The sequence below is a fragment of the Coturnix japonica genome, chromosome 4 (genome assembly GCF_054131305.1).
Source record: "Coturnix japonica strain WE chromosome 4, WE-NBRP24, whole genome shotgun sequence".
In the NCBI taxonomy this organism is placed as follows: Eukaryota; Metazoa; Chordata; class Aves; order Galliformes; family Phasianidae; genus Coturnix; species Coturnix japonica.
The window spans coordinates 14,924,623-14,942,783 of NC_140666.1; the positions used below are offsets into that span (position 1 = coordinate 14,924,623).

At 35.5% G+C, this 18,161-nt stretch overlaps 1 protein-coding gene across 2 annotated transcripts in view; it reads right to left on the reverse strand.

Moving 5' to 3' along the window:
• Positions 1–18,161, reverse strand: part of PCDH11X (protocadherin 11 X-linked) — a 447,910-nt gene that overhangs the window by 110,846 nt on the left and 318,903 nt on the right. The gene's annotated exons all lie outside the window — the stretch shown is intronic.

Genomic DNA, 18,161 nt, shown 5'->3' on the forward strand with positions numbered 1-18,161 from the left:
ATTTAATTCTCCCTCAATTATATAATAACAAGAGAATGAGCGAGATAGATACAAATTCTAACTCTGTCCAAAGGCTAAAATGGAAATAAGAGAGATATTACTTCCCTTAGGAAATCATGCCGTTTCATCATACCTAATTACCATAGATAGTAATACTTGCAAGAAACTATAATAAAATAGAACATATATGTTATTTTCATTATCGCCATCTTATATTAAATTACCCTTGAAATGAAGCAACTTTATAAAGTTGTTTTTGTTACATACAGTTGCAAAGATGTACGTAGTTTTTATCTAACTATAATCATACCAACACGGCATCATTTTCTGAATGGATTATCCATGTGTTGCTTTGATTGGGATCCTTGAATAAGATTCAAACTACTGAAGAGGTTTAAACAGCTATATTCTTTCTAAAGTACTCTTTAATTAATGTTGTCTGGAGTACTAATTATGAAAGCTCATAAAGCCTAAAGCCTGAAAACACTTATGCACCTACTTAACTTTGCTCACTCGAAGTAGACTCACTGAATTCTTGCAACAGTTCAGAGCATGTAACTTAACTACAGAATGCACACAGACTGTTGCAGTTTAAAAGCCCGACAGTGAACTCCATTTTGCACACTAATATCAATGAAGGACTCTAAAGCATAAAGGCTCTTCCTTTAGCATATTTGCCTTCCTCCAAAAATCTGTGGAATTGCTCCCTGATAGTCTCTTTGATAAAATGTTAAATTGAGCAAAAATAAAATTCTGAATGAAGTAAAACTAAGCCATGACTAAGTGGAATATGAGATTTAAGTATCTATATATGCATATGTTCAAATATATATATAATTTATTCACTTCATGAAGGCACATAAATCTGCACAGACTAGCATATCTCCTATAGGAAAAAAAAAAAAAAGAGAACTTTGAATAGAAGCTGAATCATTGTCTCCTGTCAATGGAAAACCACTAACTTTTAAAAAATAGAAAACTAACATTTCTAGTTCATTTCTTTAAACTACAGAAACCATGCTTATTTTGCTAAACAAATTTCCATATATGTAAATAAGAAAAGTAAACAGAGAGGATTTTTAAAAGCACAGATTACCAGGACTCCTTTTTATAAGCACTCTTTTTTAAGTTACTATACTTCATTTTAAAGAAAAAAAAGAAAAAAAATAGAAAAAAAAAAAGCCTAACTCAAGTGATGATGTAGGGCACTAGATGCCTCAATTATATTTCAGTAATACGTTCCAGCTTCCTCATATTTTTATCATTTCTAATTTTTAGCCTGGTTGCAAATGTGTTGGGTGACCAGACATTTGGCAAAGATTAAACATATTTTCTTGTCCCAGCTATTGGCAGGTCAAACAGTTGCTCTGGAGGCAGTGGTTGGCCAAGTGGGCATACAGGTCCCCTTTGTAAGCTTGTTAGAAATATGCAGCTAAATTCCATCACCATGTCCCAGAACCACTCCTCTGCCCAGCAAAACCAGACTGTGATCCCAAAGATCAAGACTGCCAATTATGCTAGTGTGTCAGCTGGAGCATTTATAGCTTTCTCTGTTGTGCTCCCCAGTTCTCTTTGAAAGGATCGAAAAAGTGCTGAAGAGCAAAAGGAATGCTATTCCTTATTTAGACCATTTTTAAAATAAGGCACAATAACTGCATAGTAGTGACTACCCGTTAAAGATAAAATAAACATTAAGAGGCCACTAAAACTGCACTGTCTATTGTGTGACTAAATAAGCAAGATTTGTTATAGAAAAATAAGATTGGAATCAAAGATGAAGTATCATATAGTATATGCAAAGAATACCAAACTAAGATCATACAAGTGTTAATTCTCATTTTACTCTTTTGTGTATGTTTGGTTTTGAAATCTTAACAGGCTCTACATGTAAATTATGGTCATAGTGATAACAATGGTATAATTCAGGCTTCATATGGAACTCCTGTGAATCCTTCTGTTCTTGTTAAATGAACAACTACATGATGAAAGGCTAAACAAAACATTTACAATAAGTCAAAAAGTAACATTTTCCATTTAGGTATATAAAAGCACACTAAAAGAGGAGCATCTGTTTCAGCAGAAAATTTGTCTACGATTCACTGTGTTGTTTATGGAACTATGCCATTAGCAAAATAACAGTATACTGTGTAAACGAGTCATTGGTTCAGACTGGTACATTCCTTTCCCTGACTTACATTATCTATGCCAGCTGCCTTAATGCAAGACTTCAAGTTCTTCAATGGAAATCTTTTATAGCTAGTAATAAACTCATAAGTTTAAACTGGCATATAATAGTTGCAGGAAGTTATATGTGGATTTGAACTGCTCTCATGATAAAGAACACTTGGCCTCAACTTTGGCTTTAATGATGGAGGGTTTTCACTGACAGGAGAACATATACTCTGTAACAGCAGTAAAAACTCTCAGGAAATAGCAGAACTATATACACTTTACTACATAGGCTGTAGAATTTGTGGATCATCAGGTTTGTTCCATACACTTTGGGGAAAGGCTAGGGTATAAAGCCATTCTGTCAACAGCAGGTGTTAGGTATCAGAGTGATCAATGCATGATATAAACCCACAGATGCAGATAAATTATCTATGCTTTGAAATTCAGTAGGCAATTGAATATGCAACATTTGGAATGGAGTATGAAATTATGAAAGAAGTTCTGACATATCCACATGATCCTCAGGACAAGAATTTTTACTTGCATTCATGTCTTAAATATAGTAAGTTTCTCCATTTATATTAAGAATACTACAAAATTTTCCTAAAAAGTTAATGCTCCACTGTATAAACAGAGTATTTAATTGTTTCTAGTGATATTCTATGCTCAGTGAGGTAGGGCAGAAGTTTGTGATATTAGCAACGAGTGAGACTTTCTCTGTCTACACATTCTTCTGGAGAGGCCCTGTGGAGGGCCAGAGAATCCCCACAAGAGAAAAACAGGCACTTTCTCTGCTGCTTATCACCTCAATACATCTGAGCTGAATCCAAATAAATACAATGATGAATCAGACAAATATTGTGGCATTATGAATCAGCTTTATGACACCTGATGCTGACGATGATAAGAACATCCTTCAATAACTAGGCTGCCAGTAGACATTTCTGTTCAAATTGCAATCTGGCTTCATATACACATCCCACAGTACTAACACTCGGATAAGAAATAAAAAACTCTAAAGTGAGTTTTCCAGCACAATACAGGTATTAAAAACGTATCATCAGGTCCTTCAGTAAAGAGATGGACAATAAAAACTGAACCACAAAAACATGTCTGTCCACAAAATTCTAAGTAGTGGTGTGCTTCAAGACAGGATTGAAAACACATTTCATACAATATGTGACTTGCTTGTTAAAGTACTTTCTGATAAGGCATATGAAAGGCTTTTTTTGCATTGGTACTATGTAAGGATCATTGAGTCTTAGCTCATCTCACACAAAAATGATGCATGTTTGCAATCCATTTCTGTAGTTGCTTTACGAAGTGTAATAGTGGCTAGGGAACTGAGAGAATACAAATGAGACACTATCATTTGATCTACAGCATTTCCTTAAAATTCCAAATCTTGCTACAGGAGCTTTCATGCATACTTAACACTGCCATTGTTAGATAATTACTCATAATAAATGAGCACAGGCTAAAGCCTGACATACTATTCAGTTTTCTGAGCACATATAAGTTTCAATGTTAAAATGGAAATATAATATACTTGAAAACAATTTTAATGATCAAATGAGCTGGATTTAAATCTAGGAAAAGTTTGTTTTTCTGATGACTAGAGAAACCTATCTTTGTAGCTCCTAGTGGCTTGCAGAATCTCAATTTAAAAGGTTATTTGAAACTGACATTAATACATCTCTTCACAGTTAAAGATACAGACCCTTGGAGAAACTGGTCCATGTGAGACTGCATGTTAACTATATCTTTCTTTGATTTGATATCATGCCTGTAAGTAATGCGTGCTACTTTACCAGCAAATGATATCTGCTGAATGCTTTGAAAACTACCTTGATAGTTTTATTTCATTTTCCAGAGGGAAACCAGAGTGATGCTCATCTTTCAGAAGCCCATGACAGGTAGTCTGTAACATATTCAAAGGCCTGAAGTAAAGCATACTAATATCTCTTGGAAATACAGGTCAGGATCAGAGTTGAGCTGCTGTAATTTAGTATGTTGTAGATGAGAAGTGCAACCCTCGAGTTTGTCAGTTAGTTACAACCCCAACTTCTCACATTTAGGAGTTACAAATTCTCAAAATACTACTGAATTTAAGACAGGCAATCTCCAAAATGAGTCACTGCTAAAGGTTTAGTTGTATACAAGGATACACACACTTCAAATTCATAACATGCCGCGGCTGGTACAGGAAAAGCCACAAAGATATTACGACCTTTTAGACTAATAATAAATAATCATCTAAAAGTGTCCACCTTGCAAACACATGAAACCTCTTTTGTATACTAACAGTATTTTTTTTTCCTGCTGTATCTCCTCCTGCAAATACAGCAAATTCTTAGACGTGGTTATATGGTAGCAATGGTCTTTTGTCTACTGCTTTAATTACTAAAGAAAAAAAAAAAAAAAAAAAAGAAAGAAAAAAAAAGTAATCTCCTCCACAAGTCCAAATAGTCTAATTTGTTTGCATTTTATTCATAGAACCTGTGATTTATGCAGATCTATCTATTTATTCATTCCACTTCATAATGAAGTTTGGCCTTGGTTGTGCCTTATATATTGGTGCCTTGAGTTTCTGAACTTAGATCTTAACATTTGAAATCACACAGTAATTGTAATGATTTATGGACTGATAGTTCTTGTTATTCACAGAGTTTCATTGCAATTGGAGCTAGAAAGCATTTGTCCTACAGGTCTTTGTCATACATAATTTCTATCTATCCTGATGCAACTATATTAACCCCAAAATTAGACTGGAAAAATACATCCTTCAAAAGCCCAAACAGAATGCAACAGGCAGAGCAACAATAACCAAAATCATACCAGTACCTGAGACCCACTTGGTGACAGATGATTATTTAGATGAGATATACCCAAAACATGCAGGATGACAATCCAGGGCTTTGCTGGAAGGTAATTCTGTTAGATATGACTGGGAAAATCTATATTACAATCCCATCACTTGATGCTGAAGATGTGAGCGAGCTGAAGCAGGTGAAAAGAAAAAAAATAGAGAAAAGTTGCACTATCTCTGTTGAAATTTTCAGAGTTTTTCTTTTTTCTTCTCAGCCATTCATCTGTCTGCTCTATTTAATTAAGGCTGCAAATAATCCTGTTCAGTTGGGGTTGCTCAACATTATTCCAAACAAATCTAGTACAATCAATGCAGCATTACTATTATGCGTTATATCTCCTGCACATCAAACTAGAATTCTTTTCATACCAAATAAACCAGAAGGTCTTTCAGTTCAAGATTCTCACATAGCAATGTACAAATACATTTTACAACTGATAGATTTTCTGACATGAGCAGAAGGTAGGTAAATTTCTGACATAATGGGAATGAAAATACAAGTTCCATCAAGTAAGTTCTCATATTCTCACAAACTATGAATGAAAAGTGGCATCCCACTTGTTAACTGAAGTTCTCTTCTGGAAAAAAAGAACTTGTGGAAACATAACTACAAAGTTTGGTCTTTACCTTACTGATTTAAGAATGAAGTCTGCTGAACACAATGCTGTGTTTTCTTATTCATAGCTTCACACACTTATACTCTGAGACTTTCTATTTTTCATTTCTCTCTTCAGAATTTCAAATTATTTCTTGCACAATATCAAGAGTCAGACTGTGAGCAGCCCAAAGGTAAGCTCTGATCAGAGATGACTCACTGTGCCACTGTACAGTGCTGTAGCATAAACAGTCCTCACAGCAAGAGCTGTGTTTATACACGTACTCTTAAATAGGTGGCTTTAGCATACACAGCACACAAATGCTAAAGTCAGCTGGTGGTACAGAGTGGTATGAAGTCATTATTTATGTATTTAAAAAAAAAAAAAAGAGTTATGGAAACATTTGTAGGTGTGGGATGTTTTAAAAAATAACTTGTGAGCGTGCCGCAAGCACAAGGAACAGCCCCTAGGAAATCAAGGGCAGAGAAGAGATCATAGCCATGAATACTGCCTTTCTCAAGGGGAGCTAAAAAGGAAACTATCTGGACTCCAAAGCAAGAAAGGAATTAAGAGAGTAAAGTTAGTCAGGAGTTTCAAAGTATTTTCAAGGTCAAGATCAGAATCTGAACTCATGCTTAGTTTAGGAATGTAACCATGAACAAAACTGAAGGTTGATAATATGTCCAGTCTAACAGATATGAAAGTCACCGAAGAAGCTAGACATTCTCACTGCAGGCTAATTGCACTGCATTTGAGGAAATCACTGGTAAAAAACCGTCACAAATACATATATAAAGGAGAACTCTTATTTGCTAGATCTTTTCTACATTATTATTCTTACCAGCACAGGTGTATTGAGAAGCTAACATTTTCCCAGATTTTTCCAGTTGTATCAGAGATCTGCTAATTTTTTTCAAAAAAATGAAATCAAGTCACCCACAAAATTCTCATTTAGAAGTCTTACTTAGAAATGTACATTTAATTTTTAATTTTTAATTATTTTTTTATGCTGTATTAACAGCTTTTTTTTAAAACATATTTTTCTTCCTTTGCAGTACCCTACAATGAAGGACAAATGCCATCTTTAACCTTGAGATACCTGTTATAACCTTATTATTTAAAAGCAATTCTTTGTATTAAATATCTTACTGCAGCATGCTACATAGTTATGGATTAGAGTGCATTTGCTAGGAGGAAAAGGATAAAGTGGCTGTGAATCAGAAATGCTAGCTGATTGGGTCACCATTTCCATTCTAGCTTCTGGGCCAGAAAAGTATCTTTGTAACCCTCCCTCCCCCTTCTTTATTGTGAAGGATAAACATCCACGTGCTTACTTTAAAATTGCGCTGTAATAGCTGAAGAATGGTTAGCAGAGGATATTAGATCCAGTTTCTCTTGTTCATGGTAAATACTAAGATACAGTTACAGTATATGCTTAGAGCATAATCCTATTTTTAAAGTATAAATGAAACCTAATGCTGTATTACATATTCTGGAGCTCCATCCGTGTGGCAGGTAAGAAAAAATCTTTTTGTCTACCAGCGCAGGAAGCTGTCTGCTTCTGGTTTCTAAATTCATGAATTGGACCACCTGTAATTCAGCTTGCCAATCATTTGACTAAAAAGCCAAGATCTTTTCTGACATACAGTCTATTCTAACCAAATAACCCAGAAAACTACTTAGGTAATGCCAGTTCCAGTTGAATAATACAGTGGATAATCTGTGTCTACATGTCAGTGGCAATCACATGCCCTGTCTGCAATGCTGCCCATGTACAAAGCACAAGGCTGGGGCAGGCAAACCCCTCAGGCTGCACGCTTGGTGCATCTCTTCTGAAATAGGCAATGACTGTAAGACCACCTTGGGAAAAAAAAAAATAAATAAAAAATAACCAACAGCAAAAGCATCACAACAACATTGTTATCTGGGGTCAGCATTTCTTCAACAATTCTCAGACAACGCTAAGATGGTGGGGGTGCAGTCAGTAGCATTAAAATACACCACAACCACAGCATGATGCTAGAGAAAAAAGATTATGGGAGAAATGGCAGCTCTGTCAGAGAGTTAAACACTTCTTTTTATCACGGTCATGAATAAAGACTGAACCAAACCACATTTCACAGACTTGTTAAGTCTTAAAGGGAATGAGCAGCTACCATTTCTTTTAAATTCACTCTGAAATTTTTACTGTGAAAGCATTCCATTGAATAGCTGTGCAGCACAGCTGTTTATCAGATTCCTATTTTTACTTCTTGACTTTTGACTGTGACTATGTATAGGAGTTTCTTCAGCCTGTAAAGCACTTTTTAACAAGAAATATTAATGTATCGTTATATATAGCATCCTCACTCCTTATTCAGCAAGGATAGCTGTTATAAAAAACAGAAAACATCTGCTTAACAGCGGGATAATTTCTCTTCAACCCCCCAGATTAGAAATAGAAAATTAATGGCAGAGGTTAATGAAGATTGTACCAAGGAGGACTGAGTTTCTGCAAGTATGTTTCAGAGGCAAAACAAACCCTGAAATTCAGCACTTATTAAAAAAAAAAAACAACAAAACAAAACACAAACCAACAACAACAACAAAAACATAAAAAATTAGAAGAGTTTCTATTAAGAAATCTCTACTGACTACACTGATATCTTAGGCTCTGTAATTCCTGTGAATATACTGATTGGCTCCTAACTCAGGAGTTATAATCAGGTCAGGACATTTTCTTGTTTTCCCTGCTCCCAGATATTTTGCCTTTCTTGGGATTTCTGCCAATATTGTCAACCAGAGTAGCTGATTTTTATGTTGGTGCACTGAATTACCATGATGTGGACAGCTGTCTCCTTGGTAATTTTATGTAACATGAATATCTCTTTTCCCCTCTTTGCTTTCAACTTCTTTGGCTCTGTGAGAAGAGCTCTGATTGCAAGATGCCTGTCACAGCATGCTCTCTATGAGAAACAAACACTACTCTGAATGCTCCTTAAGCTTCACTGTATTTCCCTCATCTTAGCTCAAAGATAAAAAATCTCCTGCTGCTTGCAGTGAGATCTAGTGAGCTGGTTTTCCTGTTACAAAGGCAGACACTTTCACATGAACCAAGTGCACTCATTAAGTTTATTGGGCAGTTAAGTGTTAATTTTAGAGCCCTCCTAACTATTATAATAGCTGATACCAGTAGAAAAGTAAGTCATAGTAATGCCAGAGCTCTTTCCTTAGTCCTTTCTTTTATTGTGCCAGTCACAGGATGACAGAATATCATTTCTGAAGCTGTGACACAAATCTGGCAACCCACTCCATTCTGACACAAATTAAGGGCCAGAAGTCACACAATGATCCAGACACAAATTCCCTCCACAGAAATACCCTCACTCTCTCGAACAATCAGAAGAGTATAGGAAAATAAAAAAGAGAGAAAGGAATCATCCTTTTCCAGCTCTAGCACTGCACTTCTGAAATCAGTCTGTAGATTAGCAGAAGCATAAAAAAGCGTAAAACTGAATTGAAGAGAAAGTACCTTAGCATTTTCCCAAAATCGAAATATCTTGCAATTATGAACCCTCAAATGGAAAACTGGATGTTTTGATATGCAATCTGATATCCAACAGTTCCTCTACTTTAGAGCATACAAATCATAATTTAATCAACTAAACTAATTATCATACAGCTCAGACTCCACATAGAGACATATCCAAATGTCTTTCCATTCATAGGACACAGCAAAGAATGTTAAAAAGGATGTGTTTTATTTGCAGATCTCTGGCACGGATCTTTTTTACAATGATGTGAATACATTCCAGTAGGGGGGTAGGTCAGAGTGATGACATGCTGACAGCCAGTGGGGCCTGTGGAAAGAGCTGCTTGCAATCTTCCCAAAAAAAGAGAATTGAAAGCTAATTTTAAAGACAGATGTACAGGAGCTCCACCCCCAACAGAATATGTAATCAGTGATATTTGATTCCCAGTGAAAAAAATTAGCATGTGAATAAAGAGGAGTTTTGATATCAATTGTATTATGATAAAAACAGTTTTTGCTTTTATAGTTTTCAAAGTGCTTTTTCTCACCATTCCAATCTCCCTTTATCATCACTGTTTTTCTTCATGTGTAACACTACTGAAGAGTGGCAGAGGTTGTCTTTCATTTTCTAAGCAGTTCTTTGGTGTGTATTGGTATGAGACTCAAGTACAGCTTTTTTCTTCATAATATTTGCTTTCTGTTAAAGTATTAGGTGAGCGAGGGATGGACTTTATAATTTCATTCCAAAGATGACACATCTTCTGGGATGTTTTTGGACCATCATTCAAGATAACCAGAAGAAGGAACAGCTATTGAAACAGTGCCATTGTTTTTCCTGATATGTCAAAGCAGTGTTTTTCCGGATGTGAGGAATTCAAGCACAGAAGACCATGCAGAATTAGATCTAAATCCTTAAATGTGGAAGGAGCATTTCGGCTGGATCACTTGTTGCTTCCAATGGTTATGTAGAGAGGATTTTAATTTGAAGACCTAAGGCTTTAAGCAGAGCTATAGAGAGCTTGAGAGCAGGACATAGCAGAAAAAAAGAACTTTAAAAGCACAAAGCAGAAAAAAGAGGGAAGATGCTGAGAGCTCCTCTTCTATTTCACTATCTAAATCACTTGATTTAGGTTGCAACAGTAATGATCACAGACACAAGTAACACAAATAACACAATGTTTAAGTGAAATCAGCAAATTAGTGTTAATAATGTGCACAGATTCAGGTAAACATTTCCCAGCCACCTTACATGGTAAGGTTAAACTACTGTCCTACTGGAAGAACCTGAGAGAAATAGCTGACCTAGCAGACAGGTGACTGCATATTAAACCAGCACAATGCTGGTTCACCATGGCACTGCACAGCATTGTTAGTGCAGGCTGGCATCTCCACGTTCAGAGACCGCTCCTGCCTGTCCACAACATGATAAGTTATCCAATCCACATGACTATTAACAGTGTGATTAAGTTTAGGGGATCTAATATGAGACAACCTAACTACCTAATTTCATAGGATGAAATGATAAGAGAAAAAGATCTGATATGCACTTAGAAGCATTGTTAATACAGCCTACATTATTTGTATAGATCAGCACCACTTATATTATGAAAGTATTAAGCGATCATTTTTACTGCAATTGTACCAGTACAATTAACACAGAGTTAATTCCAAAAACAACTTGGTTTCATAAAAGTATAGAATAACATTTCATTCTGAATAAAACAACCCGTAAGAAAATCTTGCAATATTGCTCGAAAATTGTCATCATAAATATTTGGTTTATGTCTCTCCAGCTTAACTCAGACACATTTATTTTATCTTTCAGAATGTGTACATAATAACAGCGGCCAGTAGGCTTCAAGAAAAATTGTTGTTATCGTGCCAGGATCAACAGTATATTGACTGCCAACAGCCCTGTGTTCCCTTGATGCAGAGCTTGCACAAGTAATTCTCTTGACCTTAATATAGAAAGGTTGAGGTTTAGAAAGTAACCAGAAAATAAAAGGGTCACAATGCAGATTAGATAACCTCAAAAAAATACAGAAACAGCAGTTTGTTAAAAACATGCCACTTTTTTCCAGCAGGCAAAAAGATTTTTGAATAGTAAAGGCAAAATATGTCACTCATTCAGCAATATGAGAGTATATCTGAGCTTTTTGGAACAAAAATTCTCATAGTTCTTAATTTGCAACCAAAATTCCACTTAAAGGGAATACCGTATTAACAGATGTTCATTCAGGACCACATCTCTTAACAAACAATGACAAGAATAACTAGATTCACTGAGTTGATAAGAACTGCCTTAGCAAATACTGCAACTTCAAGAGTACAGTCAATTGCAAATCTTCTTTCTTCCTCTTAATTTCTAAGGCACATTGGTAATTGAAATCAAATAATAAAACAACATACCTCAAATGCAATTATCAACATGCATAATATTTTAATATGAGTTTAATTAATTTAAAATGTGGGGGAAAAAAAAGAAAAAGAAAAAGAAAAAGAAAAAGAAAAAGAAAAAGAAAAAGAAAAAGAAAAAGAAAAAGAAAAAGAAAAAGAAAAAGAAAAAGAAAAAGAAAAAGAAAAAGAAAAAGAAAAAGAAAAAGAAAAAGAAAAAGAAAAAGAAAAAGAAAAAGAAAAAGAAAAAGAAAAAGAAAAAAGAAAAAAAGAAAAAAAGAAAAAAAGAAAAAGAAAAGAAAAAGAAAAAGAAAAAGAAAAAGAAAAAGGATTTCTTGATTTTTTTTTTTACTTTTAAAGCAAGAACTAAACGCTACCCAATGTCTTAACATTTCATACAACCAAAAGCTCCTCTTGGTACTTCTAACTATGTTAAACTGAAAGAAGAAAGAACAGTATGTGTGGCCCAGGAAAAACTGGAAGTAAAGACAAGCTTGTCAAGAGAAGACCACCTCTCCCCTCTGATAGAGAACTCACTTGAGCTTGGTAACATGGCAGTCCCTGTGATTGTTGCTTTCACTTGGCACTTGTGCCAGGTCTTCACACTTGTCATTTTCAAACACGGTGGACAAGATAAGGGATTGCTTTGCTCGCAGAGGTCTGTTTCTCTGTGATAAACTTCTATCTCATCCATAACTAGATTTAAGATAGGTAGGATACACTCATCTTCAAAGCTGTCACCAGAAGGGAACTCTGTCAATGGCTTCAGCTTTCATACATTACAGATAAACTTTCCATTTTAATCAGTGCCCTTTGTGACTTTTCAAGCTATCATAACCATCAAACGCCTAATATACTCCCAGATACAGGGTGCTCCAAATTAGATTCCAGTTACCCAGTCAAGCTTCAGGGCCTCTATTTACTGCAAATGTGACAGCTAATCAGATATAAGAGGAATCTGAAAAAGTAGAGGGAAGAAATTTCCCTACCCACCTCTGTCCTTCCAGGCTGCTTGCCATAGTGATGTATTTTAAAACTTTCATAAACCTCAAACAGGAAAAAAAGAATAGTCTTATCCATTACCAAGTCAGCTTGAGTGATAACATGAATATATATCATAGAATGTCTGCCACTACATGACTATTTACAGATGTCAGATTTCATTTATTATTAAAATAAAAAACGAAACAAAACACACACACACACACACACACACAAAAAAACCAAAACCCGCCCACAAAACCAAATGTTTTAAAGTCGTCTATATTATTTGGAAATGACTGATTTCTAAACTATAGGGTGGAGCTATTCTTTCTAGTCCTTTTATGCAGACTTCTGTCATAAATGTTATTAGATGGTATTTGCAAAGATGACATTATTGCCTGAATTTCTTCTTCCGGTGTGTAGTCTAAAAGACCAACAAAGTGCTGGTGAGGTCATAGCATAGAAAACAACTGCAAAAGAGAAATTTCCCCATTGATTTTGCATGAAAGAAAACAACACATCAAGGAGGATAAAAAGTACCGTTTCCTGATCTTCACAAAGTAGAAAATGTATATTAAGGCTTTATTAATAGTCAGATACCAATAAAACATCCATAACTCATTTTTAAGAAAATTTAAATAGTGTTCCTTATTTATAGGAACGAGAGAATTTTTTTTCTTTTTCTTTCTTTCTTTTTTTTTTTTTTAAATTAGTATCTTTATTTATAGTGCTGTTGTCCTCCCTGAGTTAGAGCTGCAGAATATTCTGCTTTTGTATTTTTCATTTCATTCACTTTGTCCATTTTCTCCCCTTTGTGTTAGCTGCATTAACAACAGTTAATTCAGGCACTCAGGGATCAAATTACAGAATTATTTCTGAATATGCAATGTCTAGGTACAAGTAAAAATCCAATTGCAAAAGCCACACACCTGCATTGCTGTAAATTCACTTCTACAATGTGACCTTCCCCTCCATCTCCAATCTGCAGTCATCAGCAAATGAATCTCATAATGGTTTGTTCTACAGAAGTTTTTAGAATTACAGAATCACTAAGGCTGGAAAAGACCTCCAAGATCATTCAGTCCAGCAATCCACCTATCACCAATACTTCCCCACTAAAACATGCTCCTTAATACAACATCTAAACATTCCTTGAATAACTCCAGAGACACCACCTCCCTGGGCAACCACCTCCCCAGACAGTCCATTTCAGTGCCTGACTGCTACTTCGGAGAAGAAACTTTTCCTAATGTTCCACCTCAATCTCCCTGGAGCAACTGGAGGCCATTCTCTCTAGTCCTATCACTAGTTATACAGAAGAAGCTGAGCCCGACACCTTGTCATACTTCCTTTCAGGTAGTTGTAGAGAGTCATAAGTTCTCCCCTGAGTCTCCTCCAGGCTATGTAATCCTACTTCCCTCAGTTGCTCCTGCAGACGTTCTGGAAACATGTCAGACCTCTCGCCAGCTCCATTATCCTTCACTGGACATGTTCCAGGGCCTTGATGTCTTTCTTGTAGTGAGGGGCCCAAAACTGTACACATTACTCAAAGTATGGCCTCACTAGTAAAGGGGATGATTACTTCCTTGCTCCTGATGTCAACACTATTTCTGATGCATGTCAGGATGCCATTGGCTTCCTTGGCCACCTGGGCATGCTGCTGGCTTACGTTTAACTGAGTATTGACCAAAAACATCAGATCCATTTCCTTCACTCAGTCTTACAGCCACTCTGCCCCAACCCTATAGCTTTGCCTGGGGTTGTTGTGGCCAAAATGCAGAACCCGGCACTTGGAATTGCTGAATTTCATCCCATTGGCCTCGGCCCAGTGATCCAGTCTGTCCATTATCCCTCTGGAAGGCCTTCCTACCCCCAGGTAGATTGACACTTTCTCCCAGCTTGGTGTCATCTGCAAACTTATTAAGGGTGCACTCAATATCCTCATACAGGTCATCAGTAAATATACTGAAAAAGATAGGACCTAGTACCAAACCCTGGGGATCCACTAGTGATCACATATTGACTTCATTGTATGTGATTATGATTAAAGAGTAATTTTATTTTATGAACAAATTGCTAAAACATCCGGGAAATCTACACCACTGTCATCCTTAACTGACATTTAGTACCTTCATATGCCAAAATTATACAAAGGTGCACTTCATATTTTACTTTAAAAGCGTAAATGCTGAACACATCCTGATTTTGATCTCTGCTCATTCCCCATCTTTTAAATCAAATGCCCACCTGATGACTACCCTCCTAGCTGACATGCACATGATTCATGACGGTGCTCTCAGGAGGTCATCAGAAAGGTAGGCATTTCACAAGAGTAGTGCAGAGCAGTAGTCAGCCATTACATACTCCCATCTACATACAAGCTAATTTGATTAAAGGTAGAAGATCAATCAAACTCTATTGCCTCAGAATGATTAATTACCTCAGCACTTTCAGAATTAATTATTAGTACACAGGCATGGGGATAGGGAAACTCAATATAGCAGAAGTAGAGGCACCCAGCGGGCAGATTTACTACGCTGGGATCTATTTTAGCCTAGAATATATTATCCTTAACTAATGACAGCGTCTTACTATTTTTCTCAAATTATAAGTGCTATAGTGAGTTTACAATTTAGCAATGATAGAATTAACATATTACTCTTAGATTTCATCCTAACCATGAAATAAAAAGCACACAAAAGCAATAATAAATAAAATAAAATTAAAAATAAAAAAATAAAAAAAATAAAATAAAATAAAATAAAATAAAATAAAATAAAATAAAATAAAATAAAATAAAATAAAATAAAATAATTATATCAGTTTTAGAACAGGGAACAAAATGCTTAAAATGCTTAAATTTTATTTTTTCCTTGTGCCTGAGTACAAGGTCCTAAGTCCAGCTGCCAGAGCCAAGTTACTGATGAAGAGTATATTTCAACAACTTCAGTGTTTCTGATTATCAGACAAGTCAGTATGGTCAAAAATGCTGCCATTTTCACCAGGGAGAGAAAGCTTCCTATCGCCAGCTGTCTGGCCCCATCTTAATAACAACATCAGGGAGATTTACTGGATCATGCACATCATTATGAAGGCAAACTTCCCACAGGGCCACCAGATTGGCTCAAACAGCCCGTGTGGTTACTAGCAGCATACTGTGGTCTGCAGCCAGGAGCTGGAAGCAGGAGGCAGAGCTGAACTGAGATGGCCAACATTTGCTGACAACTTTTGTACTGTGAACAAAGAAAAGAGGAACTCCTGGATAACAGGGTACGTTTGCTGCTGTTACACAGGAGGTTCTGTTTGCTTCTCTCATAAATTTGTCAAGCTTCTGTTTAAATCCAGTCAGCGTTCTCTTTCTCTGTTTCTCTGCTTACTGCTTTCAAGTATGAAATCTCAAAATGTCTGGCCTATCTTGGCCTACTGACAGCACCAATTGATCTGTCCATAGAGCAAACCAGTACTTTCATAATCTCTTTCCCCATTTTCTATTGCTTGAGAACAGCCCTGGTTCCCCAGCCAGCTTTTACATTGTATTTTAAACAAACTAATATTAATTCCTTTTCCCATGCCTAGTTGTTCCATTCCCTTGTCACTATTAAATCATTATTCATACCTGTTTCTCAAGGGAGTTTTCCTTTATGCAACTTAGAAAGTCATTCTGTTTATTATATCCCAGTTGTGGTATCATCATTGCCTTGGTTGATTTTATTTTTGTTACTCACTTTTGCTTTCTTTTTCTTATATTAGGAATAAATTGGGATTTATTTTTTATTTATTTCACATAGCATTTGGTATTGGTGATTTATAGTTTATCTTTGTAATACTCTGTTGGTTTTCTCTTTATGTCATTTTCTGCTGGAGATTTATATACTAGTTACATACACCAGATCCTATGAGAAAGACTTTCAGCTATTAGATTTCATCCCACTGCTATTACTCCAAATCCTCAGCAAAATCCAGTTCTTATGTCATATACACCCCCTTCTCCAAATTTTTAGTGATTCTTGGCTTTGAAATAGTAAAATATTTCATTGACATGTTCCTACCTTTTAATGACAATTTCATTAACAAAGATAATGAAGAAGATTTTTCAAATCTTGCATTAATGTGTCTTTTCCTTAATTACTAATGCTTCACCATAATGTCATAATAACTATTATTAGGTCTTAAATCTATATAGATTAAATCTACATTTGTTCCCCAATATAGAAAATGTGAAATGAGATAATAGAGCTAATCTAGTACCATACTTGGGAGATTCATGATACAATTTACTCTCTTCTGTTTATGCATATCTTGATTTCTTTCTTACAAACATGTTCCAATGGAAAAGGCATATCATAATGTCACCACTTGCCCAGGAAAACAGATTTTTCTTGAAGCACTGTCTCTTGGGATTACAGAAAAATTAGTACACCACTATCAGTTTTGATACCCTTGGAGAAATATTATCTCCACTCCACCATATGAAGACACAGAACCTGCTTAAAACTTTTAGTTCAATTATCATAATTCCATTATCATAATTCTTCATCAGAATTCACATTACCAACCTTTACAAAAATTAAAGCAAGGAAAAAGGGTACTTATGTTTTGGAGGAAAAACAGCTGTGCCATCTTTAATAATCAATGTATATCTTTGCTGGAGACCTCATCCATGCTTTTCTGCCACTAGTTGCTGCCATTAATATAAGCAAGAAATACTAAAAAGGACTGAAAACTACAGTTTATGTACTGTAAGTATTATGTTATATAGTATCAATTAAATTGTTACAAAAAGATGTTAGACAAAAAATCTTCACAAAAAAGAAATGCTAATTAAACAGTGTTCTCAAGTTTGAAACTAAGCTATCAGATAATTAGACAGGTGATTAAGCTTTCTTCAGTTTTCACACCTGAAGAGACATCAGGTGCCTGTACAGTGATATGTGTCAATGAGATTCAGATGTATTGCTTTTAGGCCAACAATTTAGAAGAGTTGTAAACCCTTTTTCTCCTGAAATTGCAACACACTGGCAAGTCCAAAACCCAAGCCTCTTTTTAAACAGACATGCAGTCTCCACATTCCTATGCTAACAATTCCCATGCACCACATTCTTTGCATGAGATGACCCAAATTCTCATTTTATGTATGTTCTGCTCAATTCAGTAAAGCATAAATAAGAGTTGTAAAGAATAAAAGGAAGAGGGAGATGGAAAGGAAGTTCAGATCATGTGTATGCATAAAAAAGACATCAAATAATACATACTTGAAACTTGCTTTCTTCTGGGATATCTACGTAGCCCCTTCAATTTTTCACAAAATGAAACTCTAACTTGACTAACTAGAATATTCTTATGTGAACATTACATCCTCAAATATGTGAACACAAAAAGAAGCAAATAAACTTCCAAATTTCTGCTTGTTCCTGTCAGCTGTCTCTCAACTCAGAAATAAATAAATAAATAAATAAATAAATAAATAAATAAATCTGGCATTACTTTAGGAATCATATAATTTCACAAAGTTTTTAAAATCTTAACATGAGGATCCCTAATTAATGAACTGTAAGTAAAACAGAGAGGACCTCATTCATGCAGACAAGTCCCTTGGATTTCAGTCTCTAGTAGCACATGGCAAGGACAACAATAT